General features: G+C 34.3%; 1 protein-coding gene and 1 long non-coding RNA gene across 12 annotated transcripts in view; both read right to left on the bottom strand.

Moving 5' to 3' along the window:
• LOC127863864 (uncharacterized) overlaps nt 1-21193 on the bottom strand; it is a 143385-nt gene that overhangs the window by 60067 nt on the left and 62125 nt on the right. The gene's annotated exons all lie outside the window — the stretch shown is intronic.
• Nucleotides 2051-21193, bottom strand: LOC127863867 (uncharacterized). Of its 4 annotated transcripts, none has more exons than XR_008041217.1 (10): nt 21056-21193; nt 19461-19586; nt 17720-17788; nt 16794-16911; nt 15473-15596; nt 14685-14790; nt 12194-12249; nt 11652-11744; nt 11118-11211; nt 2051-7630 (listed from the first exon to the last, which is right to left on the bottom strand). It is a non-coding gene; the product is annotated as an uncharacterized LOC127863867 (long non-coding RNA). The 4 variants fall into 4 exon arrangements; XR_008041218.1 differs by having other exon boundaries at nt 16823-16911; XR_008041219.1 differs by having other exon boundaries at nt 19474-19586.

The following is a 21193-nucleotide window of genomic DNA, read 5'->3' as shown; positions in this document are numbered from 1 at the left end:
TCGCGTTAGCGGCTGAATGAATTTACAGACCATGTTTTGCAATCAGTATGTGCTTGGAAGCCTAAGCTACGCTAACGCTAAGAAGCGCAACTCACTATGCTAGGAACGATTACCGCTGCCTATCTGCACTGCAGACGACATATGCTAAGGAGCGTCTGTTCTACTAAACTGCAGTGACTGTATTTACCAGCTTGTAAGATGTAATTGGCCAGTCTTGTGGTTATCATTGAAATCTGTACATATCGGCTGCTTTCAGGGAAAACGGTGCTTAATGCATGTAAAACAAGATTAGCCTGTGCACACTGATGAGCCTGTGGAAAGCGCACAAGCTAATCAAGGACGACAACAGCGAACTATTTCAGTGCCTTCGGCGCTTTGATTTGGTCCATTGCTACTACTAGAGTTGTTACTACTGTTTTTACGTTTTTGTGCTTTTCCCATGGACTGTTCTGTAAAATAAGCTGATAATTGCAATACGCTTGTTTGAATCTAGAGGTGTGTAAGTGTAAAAATTATACGCAATGTGCGACGTTGCCTCTCCCAGGGCGAGTATGATGATTCGTGAATGAGTGCGATCAGAAAATACAACATATCACAATTAATTACATTAAGATGAAAAAAAAACGATACACGGATGCCTGGCACCGCAACATAAGTAATTTGAAAATCAAGTTAAGAATGACGATATCACTGCGTGAACCAAAAACATTGTAATAACTTTTTTTCATTGAATTGTCAACGTTATAAAAATACTTTTTTTATCTTGATATCAGCACCTCGATTATCACATGCGACACACAATACTACTGTGGTTGTTATTTATATCAAGGAGCATTAAAATACGACCATGTATAGCGACGCTATATGGTGAACAAAAACCACTTTGATGATGACATTTAATTTTACATCGATTTTTGTCAAAGTTCAAAAGCAACGTTTATCTGTATCATCATGCGTCTTTCACGAGACATATTATTCACGTGTGGGTATTACTCTCGCCAAGTATTATTAAAATCCCGACCATGTATGGTGTTTTTTTGCGGACATGAACCCCGGTGTTGATTCGGACTTATTAGTTATGTTTGTCACAGTGCAAAAACACCATTGGACCTTGATCTTCAGGACTTGACAGAACAGAACAGAACAGTTAATGGAGTAAATCAAGGCCTCCGGCCCATAATACATAGCATAATGACATAATGCAATACAATTTAAGAGTTGTGCCCATGATATATAACACAATAACATCAAAATTAATTATAGTTTCAAAAGTTGTGTAATTTTAAATTTCAAAAGTCGAATGGCAGGCTTGTCGGATCACCTCAGACATAAGACCCGTTTTCGCAATACGTGGCTCAGTTTTAAAAGCACGCCCAATAACATGACAAAAGTATTGGTATAAATGAAAAAGAAATGTCTTGATAACAATTACAAAGATTATGAAATAAAAGAAGACATCAGCATTACGAGTCTTTTACGCGACAACCATTTATATTGTGTATAGTGAAGTTATTTAGCGTTCACGAACAACTGAAAAACTTAGAATTTTTTATTGTTTTTTGTGAAAGTTCAATAGCACCGTTTGAGCTTCACATCAGCACCTTGAGCCTTTTGCGCATCACATCATACTTGTGGCTATTAGTTATGACAAGTATTATAAAAATCCAAACATTAGCAAAGTTATTTAGTGGAAACAAAACACTGTGATGATCACATTGTTACATTGTTTTTTTTTTGTCAAAGTTCCAAAGCACCTTTTTACCTTGACCTTGACATCAGCATCTCGAGTCTTTCACGTGACATATCAAACAACATGTATTGTGTTTTTTTCTTATGCCAATTGTCATTAAAATGGACCATGCACGGCAAAATGATTTATTGGACACCAAACACTGGTATTTACATTGATTATTGTCAAAGTTATATAGCACCGTTTGACCTTAACATCTGGCTGTTGAGTATTTCACATATACTCTTGTGGTTAATACTCATGCCAAGTAATATTTTAATCCGACCATACATAGCAAAATAATTGAGCGGACACGAAACCTTTGCATTTTTTAGAACATAGTTTATTAAACAATCCATCCAGAAAGCCAAAAGCCCAAGTGGACAAATCAAGCATACATGATACAGTGTTTCCACAATACACAGTTTATGTTTATACAAAATAAAGTTATGCAAAGAAATAAAATCGTTTGGTTACAACGGTGCACACATGAATTATTATACATTATGAGTTATTATACATTACACTAGAACATAAATAATTATCGAAAGTATACATGTAATTAAATATATCCTAAGTGCGTCAGAGTGTATGAGGCTAATAAACTCAATTTAATGCAATATAAAAACAAGGGCTGTTTGTAAAACATGCATGCCCCCCATATGGACTGTCCGTTGTAGTGGCAGCCATTGTGTGTATATGATTTTTGTCACTGTGACCTTGACCTTTGACCTAGTGACCTAAAAATCAATAGGGGTCATCTGCGAGTAAAGATCAATGTTCCTATGAAGTTTCATGATCCTAGGCCCAAGCGTTATTGAGTTATCATCCGGAAACCACCTGGTGTACGGACCGACCGACCAACAGACCGACCGACATGAGCAAAGCAATATACCCCCTCTTCTTCGAAGAGGGGCATAAATATAGGTATAATTATATTAATAACCATTGATAGTATATATGTAATTGAATAGGTCGTATTACATCATTTGTAATGGAGCTTAATTATGACAACAAAATATCAAATAAGCATATTGTACATATATTGGGTCTTCACATGACAATTGTCACAATAATAACACGTTTTACTTACCCCGCGTAACAAATTTCGTTTCACGTGATAGCAAACAGTATTTAACTAAATATCAATTATGCTTTTTTCATGCTTGTATCAATTTCATAAGAATTAGCCCTTGCTTGCTACCTTTGCGAAACAAAAATATAGGCAGCTCAAAGGCTCTGCACATAGTACAATATATTATTTAATGAAACTGATATTATGACATTATGAAAAGGTGTCTGTAGTTAAACAAACACGAGAAACAAAATGTTTTAACTGGTTGCGTTTGATATTAAAAACAAGCATTTCATAAACCATAAACAGACCACCTACGCAATAAAAAATGTAGATGGTCAAAAGGTCATGTAATATGCTCTATGAAAATATAGATGTTACAAGTACAGTATTTAATGTGACATAATAGTTGTAAATCAGTGCATAACAGTTCTAAAAATGCAGCCATATTGTCGTAGAATACATCTAGGAACAGACACGATACTATAATATAACCTTCATTAAAAAGATAATAATGGCAATTGATTAAATACATTCAAACACAGTTTTGACAGTCCATTAAAGGCGACCGTTAAAACACAAAGACAGATTAAACAAGATGCGTTTGTGAAACACAATGTCCCCCTATATGATGTTTGACCTTGTAGGATGACCTTGACCTTGTGAAGGATGACCTTGACCTTGACCTTTCACCACTCAAAATGTGCAGCTCCATGAGATACACATGCATGCCAAATATCAAGTTGCTATCTTCAATATTGCAAAAGTATTCATAAAATAAGCGATTTGGGCCACATATATTTGACCTCTGACCTTCAAGGATGACCTTGACCTCGACATTTCACCACTCAAAATGTGCAGCTCCATGAGATGCACATGCATGCCAAATATCAAGTTGCTATCTTCAATATTGCAAAAGTATTTATAAAATAAGCGATTTGGGCCACATATATTTGTCCTCTGACCTTGAAGGATGACCTTGACCTTTCACCACTCAAAATGTGCAGCTTCATGAGATACACATGCATGCCAAATATGAAGTTGCTATCTTCAATATAGTTAAAGTTATTGCAAAATAATAAAGTTGGCGCAAACAGACAGACAGACCAACAGACCAACAGACAGGGCAAATACAATATGTCCCCCACTACTATAGTGGGGGACATAAAAACACGTGAATAAAAACACGTTACATATGCGGAACTATCCCAACAATTAATATGCAGTACATAATAAATGCAATTAAAGTTACAACAAGATATATACCTTACTTTACAGTTTCTAGTGTTAAACAAAAACAATAATGCAAAATGCTTGAATATAGTAAGTGGATTAAGCAGACACGTTATAAAATAGTTATGAATGAACTTTACAGATAATTGAACAAAACTTGTTTTAAATCACATGATAACAGTGTATATTGCTTTTCACTCGCGTTATAACCGTTAAGGTGAAACCTTAATTGTATTTTGAAGGAGCATAGAATATAACAGTGTGCATCCAAACCACATAAAATTTAAGTAGCAACGGCACTATTACAAATTATAGTTGAAAGTGTATGAAAATTAAAATATAAACATAATTCTAATTTCGAAATATAACAATAATTATACTTTGTAATATACACAACTATACAACCATTGTTTCATTTAACTGTCATTAATAACAGATACTTACAAATGTTATATGTAAGAGTTTTCAATATACCTAATATGTCAGACTGCCTATTTGGAACACAAAAATAGAATCACACATAATAAAATGTAGTATTTAATTGAATCTCTGTACAAACGAGACAGTAACATGTCATGTCCAAAAGAAATAGAGCATCAGTTACAACCTTTAAAAGAACAGATATTCATTCTACCCAGATACATTCTTAGACATTATTACTACTGAAAAATATTAAGAAATAGATATAAACAAGAGCACCGCCTTGCGGGTGCAGACCGCTCATCTATTTTCTTTTTAAAGGTGAAGGGACTCTCATTTTCAATCACAAAGGAGGGAGGGGTGGAGTGAAGAGGGGTGTATAGCATGGGAATGTGGACATTTATGACATTATTTTCAAAAAAAGGGGGAAAAAAATGCGAAAAAAAATAAAATCGGGGGGGGGGGGGGGGGGGGGGAGGGGGTTTAACCATTAAAATAAAATGAAATTTTGGGTGGAGGTGGGGTGGTATAGTGTGAGGGTGTGGTGGTCAATTCGGGTAGGGGGTAGGATTCAAGGTAAAATTCAACTTGCCAGGTACAGTCACCTCATGATAGCATGAAAGTATTTGAAGTTTGAAAGCAATAGCCTTGATAGTTAAGAAGTAAAGTGGATCGAAACACAAAATTTAACCATATATTCAAAGTTACTAAGTCAAAAAAGGGCCATAATTCCATAAAAATGACAACCAGAGTTATGCAACTTGTCATTTTACTGTACCCTTATGATAGTTTGCAAGTGTTCCAAGTATGAAAGCAATATCTATGATACTTTAGGGGTTAAGTGGACCAAAACACAAAACTTAACCAAATTTTCAATTTTCTAAGTATAAAGGGCCCATAATTCTGCCCAAATGCCAGTTAGAGTTACATAACTTTGCCTGCACAGTCCCCTTATGATAGTTAGTAAGTGTTGCAAGTATGAAAGCAATAGCTTTGATACTTACGGAATAAAATGGACCTAAACACAAAACTTAACCAAAATTTTCAATTTTCTAAGTATAAAAAGGGCACATAATTCTGTCAAAATGCACGCCAGAGTTATCTAACTTTGCCTGCCCAGTCCCCTCATGATAGTAAGTAAGTGTTCCAAGTTTGAATGCAATAGCATTGATACTTTCTGAGAAAAGTGGACCTAAACGCAAAACTTAACCAAAATTTTCAATTTTCTAAGTATAAAAAGGGCACATAATTCTGTCAAATTGCACGCCAGAGTTATCTAACTTTGCCTGCCCAGTCCTCTCATGGTGGTAAGTAAGTGTACCAAGTTTGAATGCAATAGCATTGATACTTTCTGAGAAAAGTGGACCTAAACGCAAAACTTAACCGGACGCCAACGCAAAGGTGATGACAATAGCTCATAATTTTTTTTCAAAAAATAGATGAGCTAAAAATACTTATCACAAGGGAAGAACATATGAAGTTGATTTAATAGTAACCATATCATGCCTATTTGAAACAAAACAAGGAAAACAATTGTCAGAAAACCAAGTTGTCAATTACAAAAAAGTATGATAAAAGGTGATATGGGATTTACAATTAATATTTAATTAAAACAAGCCGTCAGAGATGGGTGAAGCTCCCCAAAGTTTTTTTGGTCACAATATTGCACTATATATTCAGATAAAAGGAAACATCTTGAGTGGCATAACTTTGGACAAAATAATAGGATGGATGGTTTAGCAACTTAACAATTTCAAAGGGCCATAAGTCTCTAAATAAATCATCTAACCAGAACCCACAAATAACACGCGCATCTCTTCAAGGCAGTTAAGCTTCCCATAAAACTTCATTGAATTCAAGTCATTAGTTGGGGATAAATAGCCCAGACAAGAATTGCACTATATGTACAGTATATTGAAAATTTCAAAGGGCCATAACTCTGTGAAAAATCATCCGACCATAACTTGCTGATAATATGCACATGTCCTGTTGGTAGTGAAGCTTCCCATAAAGTTTCATTCAATTGCAGACATTAGTTGCTGAGAAATAGCCCGAACAAGAATGCACAATATGTACAGTAAATGGAAAATTTCAATGGGCCATAACTCTGTGAAAAATCATCCGACCATAACTGGCTAATAACATGCACATCTCCTCTTGGTAGTGAAGCTTCCCATAAAGTTTCATTGAATTCCCGTAATAAGTTACTGAGAAAAAGCTCAGACAAGAATTTTTTAGAGGAGCATAAAAATGATTCAAATATGAAATTTCTTTGTGTTATATACCTCATTATAAACTTCCTATTTTAAAACAAATCAATAGGCAACCGTGAGGCAAACACGAAGGTATTATAAAATGACAGCATATTTTTTATTGAAGTTTCTCTCTGTGAAGACAACAGACTATGAATTATTGCATATGGTTTCTTAGTCTGATTTTTGTTATCCCTGAATTATTAAAAAAAACACATTTAGTTCTGATCACCTTTGAATAAGATGCATTTTTAATTTGAGAAGACATGCTTCGCACAATTATAAGGCAACTTTTAAACAAATGCAAAGCACAAGATACACGTCGTTATAAACTTGTGTGTTTAAATTGTACACTCTGGTCAAACTTTATGTTCAAATAATTATTTTTATCAATTTTACAAGTCTAAACTAGGTTTTTTTGTTATAAAAGCAAATGTAAAGAATGCTTCATTAATTTGTAATGCAATGAAGACTAGTTTTCTCATGAAATATCACATATACCTAAAGCTACCGTATAGGGAGAAATAATTACTTTTGACAACTTTCAAATTCGAATAAATGACAATTGAATGTTATTAAACAATGTTTCTGAAACAAGTTATGTAATAATTTTAAAACAATTTGCAAAGAGATATCATATTAATTCATCAATTTTACCAAAAAAAAAATACCTTGACCTTACACAACTCAAAGTGTGTAGCTCCTTGAGATGCACATGCATGCTATATATGAAGTTGCTACCTTTAATATTAAAGGTACTTTAATAAAGTTATTGCAAATGTTAAGGTTTGCACAAACAAACAAACCAACAGACAGGGCATTATGTAAATTAAATTAAATAAATTGTATTTTTTTAAAGAAAAATTGTGCTTCCAATGCTGGATGCATATTTCCTCATCAACTGTGTCCGCTTTGACTCACCTGAAAAATATATTAAGATGCATATTAAATATTGGATCTGTCATCTTTACAAGTCAAGTCAAGTCAACATTTTATTAAAGAAACAGAGGCCTCTGGCCCAAAATACATATCATGCAATGTACAGGAAGTTGTGTGTTAGTGGTATTATTCAGATGTAAATGTTAGCACATGTATCTAGTCCCTTTTCCAGAATTCATAGGAACGAAAACATACACTGCAGATTTTCTACATACATATCATGTAATATATAGAAATTACAAAGTTACGTCATAGTGATAGTATACAGACAATAAGTCTCTAATCTTTTACGGAACTCGTAAGACAGAAAAAATACACCACAGATTTTCTACATACACACCATGTAACATAAAGAAATTGCAAAGCTATGCCACAGCAATATTGTTCAGATGCAAAAGTTAATACATGTATGTATATCTAGTATTTTCTAGAAATTACAAGATAGAGAACATACATTGCAAATTTTCCACAAACATACCATGTAATATACAGAAATTATCACGTTGTGTCATTGCAATATTGTACAGATGTACATGTTAATACATGTATCTAGTCTTTTCTAGAATTTACAAGATAGAGAATATACATTGCAAATTTTCCACAAACATACCATGTAATATACAGAAATTATCACGTTGTGTCATTGCAATATTGTACAGATGTACATGTTAATACATGTATCTAGTCTTTTCTAGAATTCATAAGATAGAAAACATACACTGCGTTTTTTTTACATACATATCATGTAATATACAGAGACTGCAGAATTGTGTCACACTATTATTGTATTGAAGTAAATGTTGATACATGTATCTAGTCTTTTATAGAATTCATAAGATAGAAAATATACACTGCTAATTTTCTAATAGTTTCAAAATCATTCGTTGACAATAAGTCATAGAAGTTATTCAGGTCAGTACCAGAGTTATACCAGTTGAACAGAAACTGATTTCTAATACTTGTATATTTAGTACAATGGAAAAATGCATGATATTCACAATCCACAAATGTCATATTAATATTAATTTGTGAACAAACATTACACACGCGATTCTGGAAAGATATATTCAGATGTCTGCCAGTTTCAACTTGTAGTTTATGGTTTGAACATCTAAATTTAGCATAGGCTATTTTGTGTTTGGCTGGCATTTCTATTATCAAATATCGCTCAATATTAAGTAGGGTTTTAAAATGACTATAATGGTGACAACGACTTGAGTTACTCACGGTGTCATGCCAGTTTTGAGTAAAACAGTCAATCAATCTATTTCTAAAAACATTGATAAACATATCACAATCACCAATTTCTTGTGATATCCACACATATCCAAAACCGTATGTGAAAAGTATAGATTTTACTTTGGTCGCCCAACAAATTCTTCCAGCATCATCTATTGATTTAAGCATAATATAACATTGCCTAGGGTATCTATCAGATGTCATAGTCAATAGTTTACACCAGTACCTGATACAATTGGTAAAATAAGTAATACATAATGGGAGTCTTCCACATTCCCCCAAAACCATGCAAGTATTGGTAGTTTTACGAACATGTAATAATTTTTTACAAAACATATTATGGACAAATTCAATAGCTGGGCTGTACTCGTTACCCCATATCTGGGAACCGTAACATAATATTGGCTTTACCATAGTGTCAAATATTTTAAATAAATCCTTTGCAGGAAAAAACCCAAATGGTTTCTGATAATTTCGTATAGCAAATATTGCCTTTTGCGCTTGGGAAGCTAGTTTATCATGGGCTGAGCTCCAGCTTAACTTTGGAGTCAACAATAACCCCATGTACTTGTATACAGGAGTAACGTTAAGTTGTTGTCCGCGGAAGAACCAAGATTCATATCTCCGGAGGGGACCACCATTGCGAAATACAGTAATTTCGGTCTTATCCAGATTAATTTCCATACCAGTATCAGTACAAAACTGATCAACAATGTTAATTTGTTGTTGTAACTTAATGGCGGTCTCGGCACAGTTGGCGACATCGTCTGCAAACATTAGACATAAAATATCTGGGATATCATTAGTTATGAAAATACCAGTTTCACATTTAATCCTTAAAAGTGACGATAACTCATCTATAAATAGCGCAAAAATAGTCGAACTCGATTTGTCTCCCTGCCTGGTTCCAATATTACAGGGAAACGCATCTGTAACATCTTTTGAGACTTTTACACGAGAAGTCAAGCATGAATACATAGATTTAAGAACTCTGAGGAACTTTCCAAAAACTCCTTTTTTCTCTTACGATGAAAATAGTTTGACATGGTTAACTTTATCAAAGGCTTTACGGAAGTCAACGTACAAACAATAGAATCGACCACCCCGTTTAGAAAGATATTTTTGGATCATAGCCTGTAAACAAAAGACATTATCAACTGCCGAATATCCTAAACGGAAACCTGCTTGAGATTCATCAATCTTATTATTTTCTTCTGCCCAGTCATACAATCTCTTATTAATTATTCCAGAGAATATTTTATATAGAATATTCGTAATAGATATACCACGATAGTTACCAGGGTTATTACTTGGACCTGACTTATGAATCGGTGTAATGATACTTTGACCCCACGACTCGGGAAAGTTACCAGTGTCTAATATTTTATTAAACAACAACAACATTATTGGAGAAATATCTGTTTTTGAACACTTGTAAAATTCAGATGGAATTCCGTCCAGACCACAACTTTTACCATTTATTAATTTGGATATTGACCATTCAATTTCTTGCAGAGTGAAAGGATCATTAAGTGAATTCGCCGTATCATCAGAATAAGCATGGTCATTTCCAACAGTGGAATCAATAACAATAGAGTTTTCATCGAATAAAAGGCCACTGAAATATTGTAACCATTCTATTTTTGAGATACTAGAATCAATTGGTTTGGCTGGTTTACTTTTCTTTAAAAGTTTCCAAAACATTGTATGATTATTACTACAATTAACTAGTTTTTGGCGGTTTAACCTTTGATATTCGTATACTTTTGACCTACACATATACTCTAAGCTGGTTTTCTAAAAGTTTCTAAGATAATTCTTAAACAAATTGTTCTAAGATTTAAAGTTTTAATTTACTCTTCTTTTCATGAATCTTCAACACAATATGAAATTCAAAATCCATGCATATTTGTATGATTGTTTCAAATGATCATGATATACTCATATTTACTTCCTTTATTTACTAAGGACTTATAGAAAAGCAAGAATTGAAATTACCATAACACAGATGAAATATTTGTTATCAAGGACACGTTTTTAACAGTAACTCTTATTGCTGTTGCTTCGCGATTGTATAATCAATTGAGTCTTACTGACTAGACAGTGTTTTCTCAAGCCCTTTTCAATCTAAGTATGCTGCCTAAGATAGTTCACTGCTCTTTGCTCGGATAACTTTTTCTGCATTTTTGGATATATTTATGTTTACAATTAATTCACATAAATAGAGTACCCTGGCTGTTGCTACATGATCGACCACTGGGTCAGTGTCTCCCCCCTTCCAACTCCATGGCAGAGGCAGGGTTGTTTGCCAGCTGGTCCGAGTTCTGCAAAATGATCATGATGAACTCATATTTACTTCTTTTATGTTCTTGTATTCTTATTTTCTCTACCGTAAATGACAGCTGCAATCTCATTCCTAAGGTGCTTATTCACTCATGTTATCCTAGTATTTTAATGTAGTAGATGGAATATCATGTGAATGGATCTTAAATGAGAAAGGACTTATAGAAAAGAAAGAATTGAAATTACCATAATACCCATAAAAGATTTGAAAGCAATAGCACACTTTTAACAGTCACTCTGATTCCTTTTGCTTCGCGATTGTATAATCAATTGTGTCTTACTGACTAGACAGTGTTTTCTCAAGCCATTTTCAATCTAAGTCACCTGCTGCCTAAAATAGTTCACTGCTCTTTGATCGGATAACTTTTTCTGCATTTTTGGATATATTTATGTTTACAATTAGTTCACATAAATAGAGTACCCTAGTTGTTGCCACATGATCGACTACTGGGTCAGTGTCTCGCCCTTCCAACTCCATGGCAGAGGCAGGGGTGTTTGCGAGCTGGTCCGAGTTCTGCAAAATGATCAGGATATACTCATATTTACTTCCTTTATGTTTTTGTATTCTCATTTTCTCTACCATAAATGACAGCTGCAATCTCATTACTCCTGTGATTATTCACTTGTTTTCCTAATATTTTAATGTTGGAGATGAAATATCATGTGAATGGGAAATCAGATCAGAAAGGAATTATAGAAAAGCAACAACAGAAATTATCCTAACTTTGAGTAAAGATTTGTTAGCAAAGGCACGTTTTTAACAGTGACTCTTATTGCTTTTGCTAAGAGATTGTATAATCAAGTGTTTCTTACTGACTAGACAGTGTTTCCTCAAACCCTTTCCATTCTGAGTCCTTTGCCTAAGATATTCCACTGCTCTTTCATCGGATAACTTTTTCTGCATTTTTTAAACATATTTATTTTTATAACTAATTCACATCAATATAGTAAGGTGGCTGTTACCTCATGTTCGACTGATGGGCTACTTGCTATCTCTTCTAGATGACCTTCAATGAATTCTAGAAAAGTAAGTTAACAATTTGAATAAATAAATATGCTTTAAAAGTATTTGCAGCAATTAAGTTAGTCATTCATGTGTCCAAACATATTATTTCTATGGCTTTTCAAACAAGGCATGCAAACAAGGGCTGTTTGTAAAACACGCATGCCCCTCGAATGGGCTGTCAGTTATAGTGGCAGCCATTGTGTGAATATGTTAGAAACTATTTTAATGCTTCAGGTCAATGTGACCTTGACCTAGTGACCTGAAAATCAATAGGGGTTATCTGCCAATCATGATCAATGTACCTATGAAGTTACATGATCCTTGGCCTAAGCATTCTTGAGTTATCATCCGGAAACAATTTTACTGTTTCTAGTCAATGTGACCTTGACCTTTGAAGAAGTGACCTGAAAATCAATAGGGGACATGTGCCAGTCATAATCATTGTACCAATAATGTATCATGATCCTAGGTTTACGCGTTATTGAGTTAACATCCGGAAACCATTTGGTGGACGGACCGACCGACAGACCTACATGCGCAAAACAGTATAACCCCTGGGGGCATCCAAAGTGCAATATAAATTCATTTACATATACATGTTCACACTGTACATGCAAACCAGCAGATTCTGTAGTGTGTGAGTTCCAATTCCACAGGGACAGTATTGGAATTTTGTGTGTGTGTTTCATTTCTTTGACTTAACAATTTCATCAATTATCATAAGTGCATAGCAAAACACTTTAGTAAATTTTAGTCTTGACTCTTGATGATTTACATTCTACTTCATTTTTATTTAAAGTGCCCTGGGGATTTTTTTTAATACTTATTCAAACACCTATCTTACAGGATTATTATTATAATGGGGTATCATTTTAAATAAATCATTAAAGCGGGTATATACGATTTTTATATGTGCTGAATTGTAAAATATTGATACAAATATGTTATAATAACACACAATATGTAAGAAAAATGATACATTTAAGACGAATAGTAGTAGAAGTAGTAGTAGTAGTAGTAGTAGTAGTAGTAGTAGTAGAGGTAGTAGAAGTAGTAGTAGTAGTAGTAGTAGTAGTAGTAGTGGTAAAAGTAGTAGTAGTGACAGTAGTAGTAGAAGGTGGTGGTGGTGGTGGTAGTGGTGGTACTAGTAGTAGTACATGTAGTAGTAGTAGTAGTAGTAGTAGTAGTAGTAGTAGTAGTGGTAGTGGTAGTAGTGGTAGAAGTAGTAGTAGTAGTAGTAGTAGTAGTAGTAGTAGTAGTAGTAGTAGTAGTAGTAGTAATAGTAGCAGTAGCAGTAGCAGAAGCAGTAGCAGCATTACAAGACCAATACTTAAGAATGATCAAATGGGAAAAGGTAACCTACACTGGCAGTAAATATGGGGCTCATTTACAGGTCAGATTTGGAATCTCTGCTGTAAAATGAGATTTTGAATGAATTAAAGGGAGGTAAATCTGTAATAAAAAGAACATGCATAAACCGTAGTTGTTTCCCTTGTTTGAACCATGCTAAATCCTTACAAGTTTGGAAATAATTGGATGAAAAATTTGGACTTTATTGCATAAACACCATTTTCTCAATTCAAGGGGAGGTAATTCTGTACTTCATGGACCAATAATGCTCATTTTTTGTAGGGTTCGTGTCCTCATCGATATAAAGACACTGTGCAAATTTGGAAAGGATCGGACAAAAAATGTGGAAGATTTTTTAAAGTTTTCACAAAATAGGCAAAAACGAATAAACATGCAAAGTTCAACGAGCTCCTGCGGCCATGTTTTTTGACGAATCAAATTTCTTTGAACAACTTTTTCAAGGGAGCCTTCAAAGGTCATCCATGTGAAATTTTTTGAAAATTTGATGAGCGGTTTCTGACAAGAAGATTTTTTAAGGTTTTTACCATATATGGTCATGGCGGCCATCTTGGTTATGTGATCAATTTTTTTTTAACAATTCTTTTGTCCCATGACCTAGGGATGCTCCACATGAAATTTAGTTGAAATTGGCTCAATGGTGTAGTAGAAGAAGATGTTTACAAATTGTTTACAGACAGACAGACGGACGGACGGACGCCGGACGCTGAGTGATCACAATAGCTCACCTCGAGCTATCGCTCAGGTGAGCTAATAAAAAATATAATCATATTGCAATGATTTGTTTCTTATTTGTAAAGCCATTTTCTATCATTTTCCTTATTGAACATTTTTTTTTTCATAATCCAGTAAAAAAAGCAATGGAAAGTAATTCACTTAAGAAAGCATAAAAAGAACTTTTCTGGATAAAAAACACTGGTAAGTTATAATAACGGTTTGCTTTTCTTTGGTTTTAAATCAAAACATATAAAACATATATATCATTTTGGTGGAAAAGTGATAAATGATAAAATGGTGGAAAAGTGATAAATGATAAAATATATACAGTGTTTGGTTTTTGTTGGAAATAAAATTATTTACCCCCTTCAGAAAGCAGTCTTCTGGCTATTTGTCTCCGTTCTTCTAGTAGTTGTGTTTTGCTGAGCACAAACTCTAGGGATTGATTCTGCAGGTAGCATTCTGCTTACTAAAGTTGTTAATATCATTATATTTACTGAGAGGTAGCATTGGGCAGAAAAAAACACAACTGTTTCAACCAATTAAGTGGGTTTGAAAATTAATTTACCAAGGCAATCCAAGTAATACTTAGGCACGCACAAACATTTTATGAACATACATATTAATTACAAGTTTCATGTAGTTCCATACAATAGTTACTGAGCAACAGCTATGGAAAGCAAAAAAAAGTTATGAAATTCCTTACTTTCAATCAATGAAGAGGATAACTATGGCTTTACCAAGTTGATGCAGATTCCTAACGTTCAATCAATGAAGAGGATAACTATGGCTTTACCAAGTTGATGCAGATTCCTTAATTTCAATCAATGAAGAGGATAACTATGGCTTTACCAAGTTGATGCAGATTCCTTACTTTCAATCAATGAAGAGGATAACTATGGCTTTACCAAGTTGATGCAGATTCCTTACTTTCAATCAATGAAGAGGATAACTATGGCTTACCAAGTTGATGCAGATAAATTGAATGCGTGTACCAATGCAACATGATAATAGAAAATAATTTTTAAGGTTCATTACAAGAAAAAGTTAAGAAACAGCTGTGGACAGAAAAGTGTCACAGATGGACAAAAAGACAAACAACGCTTAAAGAAAAAAAATCATTGGGAAGTACAAATAACAGATTCCATTACCTTTAAAACGTAGACACCGCAAGATATTGAATCTGACTGTTTTGCATGACGTGGGCAGAGTATGTTCCAATGTATTGGTCCGCCCATATCAATGCTGGATAAGCGCCGAATGTGCACAAATTTACTGTTCAAAAGCAAAAAGTAAAAAAACAACATCATCAAATCACCATAAATGATACATTATGAGTACAAATATTATTTGCTAAATTTTTGGAATGAATAAGGAATGAAATTCCCTAGCTGGTAATGGAGACATATTTTTTGCGCTGTCCAGAGTGATGTCAGGATGTCTGGTTAGATGTTCCTTGCATCTTGTCAGCACTTATTCTCATAAAACACTTAAAGGATTAAAAAGAAACTTAGAAGGAGTGTTCATTACCAAGCCTTGGTTTGCATATTGGCAGATTTGTCAATTAAGTCAAGTTCACAAGGTTAAAAACATAATTACCTTGCCAGTGCTTCTTTGCATAAATCAATGAAGGATTTTAATGTTACTTGGTCAGATTTATTAATAGCTAGCTTGGTTCTGCATACTGTGAGGATTTTTATTTGGGTCAAGGTTAGAAGGTTAAAACATGGATTTATTGTACTTCAAACAAGAGCAAACAAAAGCATAAAGTAAAGAAATGTTTCCCTTGTCCACGCCTCTTCTCGTAAACAAACCAATGCAGGAATATTAATGAAACTTGCTAAGTGCTAGTACTTACCAGTAGCCTAAATGTAAATTATCAGGATTTTTAGTTAGGTTAATGTCAGGGTCACATGGTTAAACAAGAAGAGTGTTTTTAGAAACACTATGTCCCCTATTGCGCCGCTTTGAAGCTATATATTTGACCTTTGACCTTAAAGGATGACCTTGACCTTTCACCACTCAAAATGTGCATCTCCATGAGATACACATGCATGCATGCAAAATATCAAGCTGCTATCTTCAATATTGCAAAAGTTATGGCAAATTTTAAAGTTTGACGCAAACATACACTCAAACCAACAAACAAACCTACAGACAGATAGACTTACAGACAGGGAAGAAACAATATGTCCCCCACTATAGTGGTGGGGGACATAAAAAAGTTCTTGGTAGCAATTATTCCCATAAACCACTGAAAGGTGTCAATCAAACTTAGAAGGAATTACGCTTATGCTACATATTGTCAGGTAGTCTAATTTCGGTAATGGACATGACACCAAAACCTCCACAATCTGATCAGTGTAAACTTTTTATATTTAAATGATGATTATTTGCAAGTTAAATATTTACATAGCATTTTACAGTCTGTGATATTTTCTAATTTAGTATATGAAGTTAAATGTATCTAACCTGTTTAATTAAATAATGTACACATTTACATCCATTGTTGCAGGATCTGTTGCTGGGAAACATTCTGCTCCCCCATCGGATTTATGTACAAAACTTTGTTGTCTTTCGGTTGCACAACCTGAAGAAAATAAAAGAGGCCCCCAGAGGGCCTTGGGGTGCTAACCTGAATAATATGCGATCTTAATAATTAGTCCCACTGGCAGGAATCTTGAAAATTTAACCTATTTAGAAAAATTTTAAAGTTTTTTTATATGTACATGCATAAAAATAATTTGACTGCTCCAGGTTGGGGATATTTTTTTGAACAAGAAAAATAAATTTAGCAATCAAGATGAAAATACTATAAATTGTTCATGCCAAAAACCTTTTATCTATGCCTTATGTTTTCAGAGGTTTTTTTAAGTTTTTACTAACTACATACTTTCTTGTATGAACACAATGGCCCAGCAGGACAGGGCAAATTTTAACCTGTGTGCCTAAATTTGAACAATATTGGCAGATGTCCACTTGGCAATGTTGTATGCACAATATTTATCCTATATGCCTTGTGGTTTAAGAGAAGACTATTTGTGAAGTTTTTTTAGTATATACATGTAGGGCAAACATATTGGGCCCCAGGGTGGGCCTAACTTTTGGCCCCAAGCCTGTAATCTCAACAATCTTTGTAGAAGCCCACTATACGAATGCCAAAAATGTAAGCTCTATGCCATGTGTTTTGAGTGAAGATTTTTGAAGGGTTTACTGTTCACATAGAGGAAAAACAGATTCATCACAGGACAGGGCAAATTTTGGCCCCAGCTCTGTTATGGAATCAATTTTTGTAGAGGCCCAGTAGACAATGTTTCATGCCATTTATACATGTATCCAAGTTAAAAATTGGACAACCGTGATATTTCGCAAGTAAATTGAGAATCATTTTCACTTACTATAAGAGACCAGTGGAATCCACCCTCATTGACTGCACCAACCAGATGATCATACTCCAGTATCTGCACCTTTGCATAGAAAATACACTTAAGACAAGAGCAACGCTCGGCGGCAGGTTCAGTCTTGAATAAATGAAAGCTTGTCAGAATTATTTTTAAATCACAAAGACCTTGACCTTTGACCTAGTGACCTTTAAATTGAGTGTGGTGTGTAGAACACATCAAAGTGCATCTACATATAAAGTTTCAAAGTTGTAAGTGAAGCACTTTCATTTTAGAGCCAAAGTAAAGGTTTTAGCACGACACAGACGTCGGACAGCACGAGCTGGCAGGGGTTTTTTTTAGAAAAAGGGGAAGACGCTGGATGCTGGGTAAAAGGGGAAAATGGAGCGCGAAAGAGACATATTTGGGGAAAAAAAATTGTTCATTTCAATGTCTATAACTCACCTACAGACCTCAGGTTTTTTTTAAGAAAAAGAGGCATGTCTCTGACCTTTTTGTTCTTGAACACTGAACAAGTATGCTATTAAAGTCAAAGTCCTAAATAAAGTTGCAGGTGTAGATCTAATAAAGGGAAATGTTTTCAACTGGGGCCGGGGAACGATGTCAATTTCATGATGAATGGGTTGACGATCTAGATCTGCTACAGTATTGGAAGGGAAAGGTGCGGCAGCTGCCGATTGTCTACTTTCACTTTCACAATAATCCGACAGTATTAATCGATGTTGATTACATGTACCTCCGAATCCTGCTGGGTTTCAACGGTTTTTGATGATTCATTCTTAAAAAATGCGTCAACGCAATGAATATTTTCCGAGTTCGAACGTTTTATTTTGTTCGTGTATGAACGCCAATTGTGAGACTTTATTCTGTTTTAACGTTTCTATCTTGGCTTTCACATAGCCCGGATGAAAATTCGACTGGTTTCCGGTAATTAATTGACGAAATACCCTTCTCGTGCAAGACCGGAATCCAGTAAAATAGTCATATGATTAATACGATTAGTTGCCCGGTTTCAATGACGTAATTTAAGAGCTATATATAGAATCACTGGGATTCCCAGATTTGAGAGTTCGTCGGGAGAGAGAGAGAGAGCGAGATCGTTTAACATGGTACAAATTGGATAAGTGTCGACTTCCCAAAAGAAAAAAAAACATTTCTTTGAGGGTAAAATATTATATTTTGGTGAAAAATTATATTTTTGGAGGGGAAATGGTATTTTTAGGGGAAAAATTATGGTAGGGGAAGACGCCGAATATCGGCGTCACTTTCTTAGTAAAAAAAACCCCTGGCTGGCTATGACAATACCTCGAGTTTTCTCTGAAAACAGCCGAACTTATAATACTCAATCAATTTATTCTTGAAAATAACAATATACATGTAGACTTCTTTTAATCAATGCTTTATAAACTTTTATTCATTGAGACCATCAAACAACTCCTAATAAATACCAAGTAAATGCACAGATTTAACATGAATCTTCATGCAGTTATGACCATATTTCATAATATTTAAAAATATTTCAATGCTTAAAAGTTTTTACATGTTCCAGCAACTGTCACAAAATCTCAGCCCTTTAATTTCAGGTGAGCTAAAATATGGTTTCCATCATATTGGTCAATGCAAAGGGTTATTTCTTAATAACGTTAATGTGCTGTCATTTTAATGTAAATGTTTAAATGTTCACGGAAATGCCTCAAAGTTAAGGTATTAAGATTTTATTATTGAACATGCTACATACCTCGCTTAAATACCTGTGTTTATCAGGGTCTTGTCCCAAAAATATGGCAGTCCATACTGTACTTGCTACATGGAGAACACTGCCATCCAAAGGCAAACACAGCAGATGTAAAAATGCATCCATTATCTAAAATTAAGTATTTAAGACATGCCATAATTAAACAATCATTTTAACACATGAAGTCAGAACAACCAGATACACTGTTATCATGACAACAAAGTTTGTGTGTTCATTGAAATGTTTTCCATTTATGTGTTGGCATTGTATATTTGTTTATATGTTTTCAATTAATTGGTTATTAAAATATATTCAATAAACTCAAGCCAAGCCATCAATTTTTCTGTTCAAGTTAGAAACAAGTACACATCAGTGAACAATGAAATAATAATAAGAACACCATGAACAATTTAGAAGCAAGACATGGATTAAATAATCATTGGTACAACTATCTGTGTAAACAACAAACTATAAAACACCATTTACTCTACATTATTAGAAGGAGACTATTATTTTCTGAATGCAAAATTAAATATATAAGGAAAATAAATATTATAGGTATTAATGTTCAAACAGGTCACACAATTTTACGGCAGTTAAATTGTAAGAACATTTGGTTTGATAAAAAGGTCACGAGGTCCGGTAAAATTAGAATCATTTCCAAATTTGCCAAATTATTATCGGAAAAATCCGAGGACCGACAGTATTTCGGAAAGACTGCAATAGCAGAAACAACACATGTTCTTTAAACCCATTATGTCTTTCGCGTCTCTGTTCTTAACGATCAATGGCACTGACATCTTCATATAAATATTTGATGCAAATGTGCCAAAAATATACATATGTGGTATGTAATTTGCAAAAGTAGCATGATTTTGTAGTAAGTGGGAAAAGATTGAAGTGATAGAAAGTCCTGAATTATTTTTGATGTAGGACGAACCTAGTCATGATGGTGTTGAGGAGCGATTGTGTGAAAAAATTATGCAAGAAACATGTAAATAATGATTTCAAGATAAATGAGATTTTCAAGTCTGCTTGCAAATTTTTAGCAAAGGCAAATTGACAGACAATACTTCAGTATGTTTTTTGGTAAACGTACAGCTTAATTAAAAAATGTTCACATAGTCAGTATAACGAATCGATATGCATGACAATGTTCTGTGCAAGTGAATTTCATATAAACTTAATGTTTTAAATCTATAGCCAGTGGCCAACGTTAATGATTCCGACAACACTTATTTGCATGTACATGTAACCCTTTTGGCTTTATCATCGTGAACTCACTTTTGAAGCGAGTCAACAGCATCTTGAAACCCATAGAGAAAGTGTAAACAATAAGCTAGGTGCGGTATTTAACAGGCACAAAAATTCGATTCGAAATATTAAAACACCTGTAGACTGGGGTGACCCACGTCTTGCCAAAATAAGGGCACCATATAACACACTATGCATCTGCGGAAGTGCAGGTCAACAGAACAGGAACTTCAAAATGCTGGAGGGGTGTAAACAAATAAGCAAGGTGCAGCATTTAACAGGCACATATCTTCGAATACCAAAATGACCATAAAAAAACACTGGAATCGCACTGTTAAAAATACCTGTAGACTTCGGTGACCCACGTCTTGCCAAAAAAACAAAACGTTCGCACGTTTTGATTTCTTCCTCTCTGATGTAATTGTCGGCGTCAATAAAATCACCGCCATTTTTTACAACAGACTAAGTTATCTCCCTTCGTG

Source organism: Dreissena polymorpha, unplaced genomic scaffold, assembly GCF_020536995.1.
Source record: "Dreissena polymorpha isolate Duluth1 unplaced genomic scaffold, UMN_Dpol_1.0 chrUn051, whole genome shotgun sequence".
NCBI classification, from domain to species: domain Eukaryota; kingdom Metazoa; phylum Mollusca; class Bivalvia; order Myida; family Dreissenidae; genus Dreissena; species Dreissena polymorpha.
Note: the sequence above shows the minus strand (reverse complement) of the source record. Positions and strands in the feature narration are given on the sequence as shown.